The following is a 6,135-nucleotide window of genomic DNA, read 5'->3' on the forward strand; positions in this document are numbered from 1 at the left end:
GCGTCCGCCTGAAAGAGCCTGGTGCTCCGGTTTGACGCCTATTCTGAGAAGCGGAAAAACCCGAGGCCTGGCACCGGGCAGACTGCGGTGTCTCGGAGAGAGGTATGCGGGAGAGGCGGGGACAAGACTCCGCGCAGCTCCGGAGGCCGTTCACCGTGTCAGGCGCTCAAAGGGCCAGCCTCGTGATGTCATGAGCGACAGGGGGGCCTCAGGGAACTGTCAGAGTAACAGCAGCAGGAGAAATCCCGGAGACACCGCAGCGCAGGTATCCAGGGTCATATATACCCTAATATCCCGCCCTACCCTATCTAATGTCATTCTATACTGTCATATACTGTGCTATCTACTCTAATATATACTGTAATGTCATGTAATGCCCGGAGACACCGCAGCGCAGGTACCAAGGGTCATATATACCTTAATATCCCACCCTACCATATCTAATGATACACACACACACACACATATATATATTATATAGACACACACACAGTCTTATACACTGTACAGTAATTTACTATCCTGTCATTATATTTTAGAATATACTGTCCTGTCATACTGAATATATATATATATATATATATATATATATATATATATATATATATATATATATAAAATAGTACTGTCCTGTACACTAACCTAATAATAGTAAAATAATATACTATCATATCTACTATAACATTTACTGTCGTATATACTATCTCAAAGTGTGTGTGTATATGTATACTATACATAACACACACGAGGAGACATTTTTTAAGGACGCACAAATACATGCAGAAACATAATGTGTCATGTATGTGTATTTAGTATGTACATACAGTATACAAATATACATACACATCGATCTATATTTCTTTCTATATATCTCTTTATCTATATCTCTTCCTCTAGAGATGTCGCCTGTCCTGTTGCTTTAAATCCCGGGCTCAGCATTGTCATGGATGACATGTGTTGGTTTTGCTGAGAAAGAGGAGTATGGAAGGGACATGTAAGAGCAGTGTTTTTCAACCAGGGTTCCTAAGAACCCTTGGGTTCCCCGGGCATCCCTAAGGGTTCCCTGCAATTTTCAGGTAATTTCAAAATTGTACCAAATACAGAAGAATTTACAATGCATCTGATCTCAGATGCGCTATTAGATAGGGTTGGGGTTCCTTACAATGCATCTGATCTCAGGCGCACTACTAGAGAGGGTTGGGGTTCCTTGCAATGTCTCAGATCTCAGACGCACTATTAGAGAGGGTTGGGGTTCCTTGCAATGTCTCAGACGCACTATGAGAGAGGGTTGGGGTTCCTTACAATGCATCTGATCTCAGACGCGCTATTAGAGAGGGTTAGGGTTCCTTACAATGCATCTGATCTCAGACGCGCTATTAGAGAGGGTTAGGGTTCCTTACACTGCATCTGATCTCAGACGCGCTATAAGAGAGGGTTGGGGTTCCTTGCAATGTCTCAGATCTCAGACGCACTATTAGAGAGGGTTGGGGTTCCTTGCAATGTCTCAGATCTCAGACGCACTATTAGAGAGGGTTGAGGTTCCTTACAATGCATCTGATCTCACTGGGAGGCAGCATGGTGAGGGGCAGGTCAAGGGAGGAGGCAGCACGGTGAGGGGCAGGCAGGTCAGGGGGAGGCAGCACGGTGTGGGGCTTTCCAAGCAACGTCCGCGTCACGTAAAGCGGCTCAGCCAATGTGGGTCAAACCGCTCACGTGACGTCACGGCCACGCCTCCCCATCGCCTAAAAGCACAGTTCACATCGCGTGCGCGGGGTGAGTATAATCTCAGCCTTAGAGAGGGTTGGGGTTCCATACAATGCAGCAGATCTCAGACACGCTATTAGAGAGGGTTGGGGTTCCTTACAATGCATCTGATCTCACGGGGAGGCAGCACGGTCAGGGGGAGGCAGCACAATGAGTGGCAGGTTGGGGGGGGCAACACGTGGGGGGCAGCATGGTGAGGGGCAGGTCTGGGGGAGGCAGCACGATGAGGGCAGGTCAGGGGGCAGCACAATGAGTGGCATGTTGGGGGGGGCAGCATGGTGAGAGGCAGGTCAGGGGGAGGCAGGTAGGTGAGAGGCAGGTCGGTGAGAGGCAGGTCAGGGGTAGGGAGCACGGTGAGGGGCAGGTCAGGGGGAGGCAACACGGTGAGGGGCAGGTCAGGGGGAGGCAGCACGGTGAGGGGGAGGCAGCACGGTGAGGGGCAGGTCAGGGGGAGGCAGCACGGTGAGGGGCAGGTCAGGGGGAGGCAGCACGGTGAGGGGCAAGTCAGGGGGAGGCAGCACGGTGAGGGGCAGGGTCTGGGGGAGGCAGGTAGGTGAGGGGCAGGTCATGGGGAGGCAGCACGGTCAGGGGGAGGCAAGTAGATGAGAGGTAGGTCAGAGGGAGGGAGCACGGTGAGGGTCAGGGAGAGGGAGCATGGTGAGTGCAGGTCAGGGGGGACAGCACTGAGGGGGAGGTCGGGGGCAGCACGGTGAGGAGGAAGGTCAGGGGGAGGTACGGTGAGGAGGCAAGTCAGGGGGAGGGAGCACGTTGGGGTGCAGGTCAGGGGGAGGGAGCACAGTGAGGGGCAGGTCAGGGGGGCAACACGGTGAGGGGAGGTCGGGGGGCAACACGGTGAGGGGGAGGTCGGGGGGGCAACACGGTGAGGGGGAGGTCGGGGGGCAACACGGTGAGGGGGAGGTCGGGGGGGGGCAACACGGTGAGGGGGAGGTCGGGGGGGCAACACGGTGAGGGGGAGGTCGGGGGGGGCAACACGGTGAGGGGAGGTCGGGGGGCAACACGGTGAGGGGGAAGTCGGGGGGGCAACACGGTGAGGGGGAGGTCGGGGGGGCAGCACGGTGAGGGGGAGGTCGGGGGGGGCAGCACGGTGAGGGGGAGGTCGGGGGGGGCAGCACGGTGAGGGGGAGGGTCAGGGGGGGCAGCACGGTGAGGGGGAGGTCAGGGGGGGGGCAGCACAATGAAGGGGAGGTCAGGGGGGGGCAGCACAATGAGGGGGAGGTCAGGGGTGGGCAGCACAATGAGGAGGAGGTATGGGGGGGCAGCACGGTGAGGGGGAGGTATGGGGGGGCAGCACGGTAAGGGGGAGGTATGGGGGGGGGCAGCACGGTGAGGGGGAGGTCTGGGGGGGCAGCACGGTGAGGGGGAGGTTGGGGGGGCAGCACGGTGAGGGGGAGGTTGGGGGGCAGCACGGTGAGGGGGAGGTTGGGGGGGGCAGCACGGTGAGGGAGAGGTCGGGGGGGCAGCACGGTGAGGGACAGGTCGGGGGGGTGGGCAGCACGGTGAGGGAGAGATCGGGGGGCAGCACGGTGAGGGAGAGATCGGGGGGGCAGCACGGTGAGGGGGAGGTTGGGGGGGGCAGCACGGTGAGGGGGAGGGTTGGGGGGGGCAGCACGGTGAGGGGGAGGTCGGGGGGGGGCAGCACGGTGAGGGGGAGGTCGGGGGGGGGGGCAGCACGGTAAGGGGGGAGGTCGGGGGGGGGGGCAGCACGGTTAAGGGGAGGTCGGGGGGGGCAGCACGGTGAGGGGGAGGCAGCACGGTGAGGGGCAGGTCAGGGGGAGGCAGCACGGTGGAGGGGCAGGTCAGGGGGAGGCAGCACGGTGAGGGGCAAGTCAGGGGGAGGCAGCACGGTGAGGGGCAGGTCTGGGGAGGCAGGTAGGTGAGGGGGCAGGTCATGGGGAGAGGGGGGAGGTCAGCACGGTCAGGGGGAGGCAAGTAGATGAGAGGTAGGTCAGAGGGAGGGAGCACGGTGAGGGTCAGGGAGAGGGAGCATGGTGAGTGGCAGGTCAGGGGGGACAGCACTGAGGGGGAGGTCGGGGGCAGCACGGTGAGAGGAAGGTCAGGGGGAGGTACGGTGAGAGGCAAGTCAGGGGAGGTACGGTGAGAGGCAAGTCAGGGGGAGGGAGCACGTTGGGGTGCAGGTCAGGGGAGGGAGCACAGTGAGGGGCAGGTCAGGGGGGGCAACACGGTGAGGGGGAGGTCGGGGGGCAACACGGTGAGGGGGAGGTCGGGGGGGCAACACGGTGAGGGGGAAGTCAGGGGGGCAACACGGTGAGGGGGAGGTCGGGGGGGCAGCACGGTGAGGGGGAGGTCGGGGGGGCAGCACGGTGAGGGGGAGGTCGGGGGGGCAGCACGGTGAGGGGGAGGTCAGGGGGGGGCAGCACGGTGAGGGGGAGGTCAGGGGGGGGCAGCACAATGAGGGGGGAGGTCAGGGTGGGGCAGCACAATGAGGGGGAGGTCAGGGTGGGCAGCACAATGAGGAGGAGGTATGGGGGGGCAGCACGGTGAGGGGAGGTATGGGGGGCAGCACGGTAAGGGGGAGGTGAGGTATGGGGGGGGCAGCACGGTTGAGGGGGAGGTCTGGGGGGGCAGCACGGTGAGGGGGAGGTTGGGGGGGCAGCACGGTGAGGGGGAGGTTTGGGGGGGGCAGCACGGTGAGGGTGAGGGAGAGGTCGGGGGGGCAGCACGGTGAGGGACAGGTCGGGGGGGGGGCAGCACGGTGAGGGAGAGATCGGGGGGCAACACGGTGAGGGAGAGATCGGGGGGCAGCACGGTGAGGGGGGAGGTTGGGGGGGGGCAGCACGGTGAGGGGGAGGTCGGGGGGGGGGGCAGCACGGTGAGGGGGAGGTCGGGGGGGGCAGCACGGTAAGGGGGGAGGGGGGGGGCAGCACGGTAAGGGGGGAGGGGGGGGGGCAGCAGCACGGTAAGGGGGAGGTTCGGGGTGGGGGGGGCAGCACGGTAAGGGGGAGGTCGGGGGGGGGCAGCACGGTGAGGGAGAGATCGGGGGGGCAGCACGGTGAGGGGGAGGTTGGGGGGGGTAGCACGGTGAGGGGGAGGTTGGGTGGGGGTAGCACGGTGAGGGGGAGGTTGGGGGGGCAGCACGGTGAGGGGGAGGTTGGGGGGGGCAGCACGGTGGAGGGGGAGGTTGGGGGGGGGCAGCACGGTGAGGGGGAGGTTGGGGGGGGCAGCACGGTGAGGGGGAGGTTGGGGGGGGCAGCACGGTGAGGGGGAGGTTGGGGGGGGCAGCACGGGTGAGGGGGAGGTCGGGGGGGGGCAAGCACGGTGAGGGGGAGGTCGGGGGGGGGCAGCACGGTGAGGGGGAGGTCGGGGGGGGGCAGCACGGTGAGGGGGAGGTCGGGGGGGGGGCAGCACGGTAAGGGAGAGGTCGGGGGGGGCAGCACGGTAAGGGAGAGGTCGGGGGGCAGCACGGTGAGGGAGAGGTCGGGGGGGGCAGCACGTGAGGGAGAGGTCGGGGGGGGCAGCACGGTGAGGAGAGGTCGGGGGGGGCAGCACGGTGAGGAGAGGTCGGGGGAGGGGGGCAGCACGGTGAGGGAGAGGTCGGGGGGCGGGGGGGCGCACGGTGAGGGAGAGGTCGGGGGGGGGCAGCATGGTAAGGGAGAGGTTGGGGGGCAGCATGGTAAGGGGAGAGGTTGGGGGGCAGCACGGTGAGGGGGGGCAGCACGGTGAGGGGGAGGTCAGTGGGGGGGCAGCACGGTGAGGGGCAGGTAGGTTAGGAGGCAGCACGGTGAGGGGGAGGTCGGGGGGGGCAGCACGGTGAGGGGGAGGTCGGGGGGGCAGCACGGTGAGGGGAGGTCGGGGGGGGCAGCACGGTGAGGGGGAGGTCAGGGGGGGGCAGCACGGGTGAGGGGGGAGGTCAGGGGGGGCAGCACGGTGAGGGGCAGGTAGGTTAGGAGGAGGCTGTACGGTGAGGGGCAGGTCAGGAGGAGGCAGCCCGGTGAGGGACAGGTCAGGGGGGCGCAGCAGAGAGTGAGGGGAGAGGTCAGAGTTCACATCCCCCAGACCCTGCATATTGTGGAGTCTCAGCTCCGTGTTCTCCTCTCTCCTCAGACATGTGTGTGCGGCGGTCGCTTCACATCCTGTGTCTGTGCTGACGCTCCTGACTCCGCCCCCTGCGTCACCGGCGGAGACCCGATATAAGCGGGGGACCCAGTGATGCTGTATGTAAACAAGGTGGGACCGTTACCACAAACCCCCAGGAGACTTATCACTAACTACCAGCTGCCTGTGTGTGCCTCCCCCCGCACGTCCAACACAAGAGCCTAACGCTGGGGGGAGGTGCTGGATGGGGACCGCATGGCGGAGTCTATGTATCAGATCCGATTCCGGAACAACGTG

General features: G+C 63.5%; 1 long non-coding RNA gene across 2 annotated transcripts; it reads left to right on the forward strand.

Annotated features, from left to right (window-relative positions):
• The first annotated feature begins 43 nt into the window (after positions 1-43).
• Positions 44-5,974, forward strand: LOC142465115 (uncharacterized). Of its 2 annotated transcripts, none has more exons than XR_012787792.1 (3): positions 44-265; positions 898-1,076; positions 5,848-5,974. It is a non-coding gene; the product is annotated as an uncharacterized LOC142465115 (long non-coding RNA). The 2 variants fall into 2 exon arrangements; XR_012787793.1 differs by having other exon boundaries at positions 263-397.
• Positions 5,975-6,135: the final 161 nt, after the last annotated feature.

Source organism: Ascaphus truei, chromosome 13 (assembly GCF_040206685.1).
Source record: "Ascaphus truei isolate aAscTru1 chromosome 13, aAscTru1.hap1, whole genome shotgun sequence".
Taxonomy (NCBI): domain Eukaryota; kingdom Metazoa; phylum Chordata; class Amphibia; order Anura; family Ascaphidae; genus Ascaphus; species Ascaphus truei.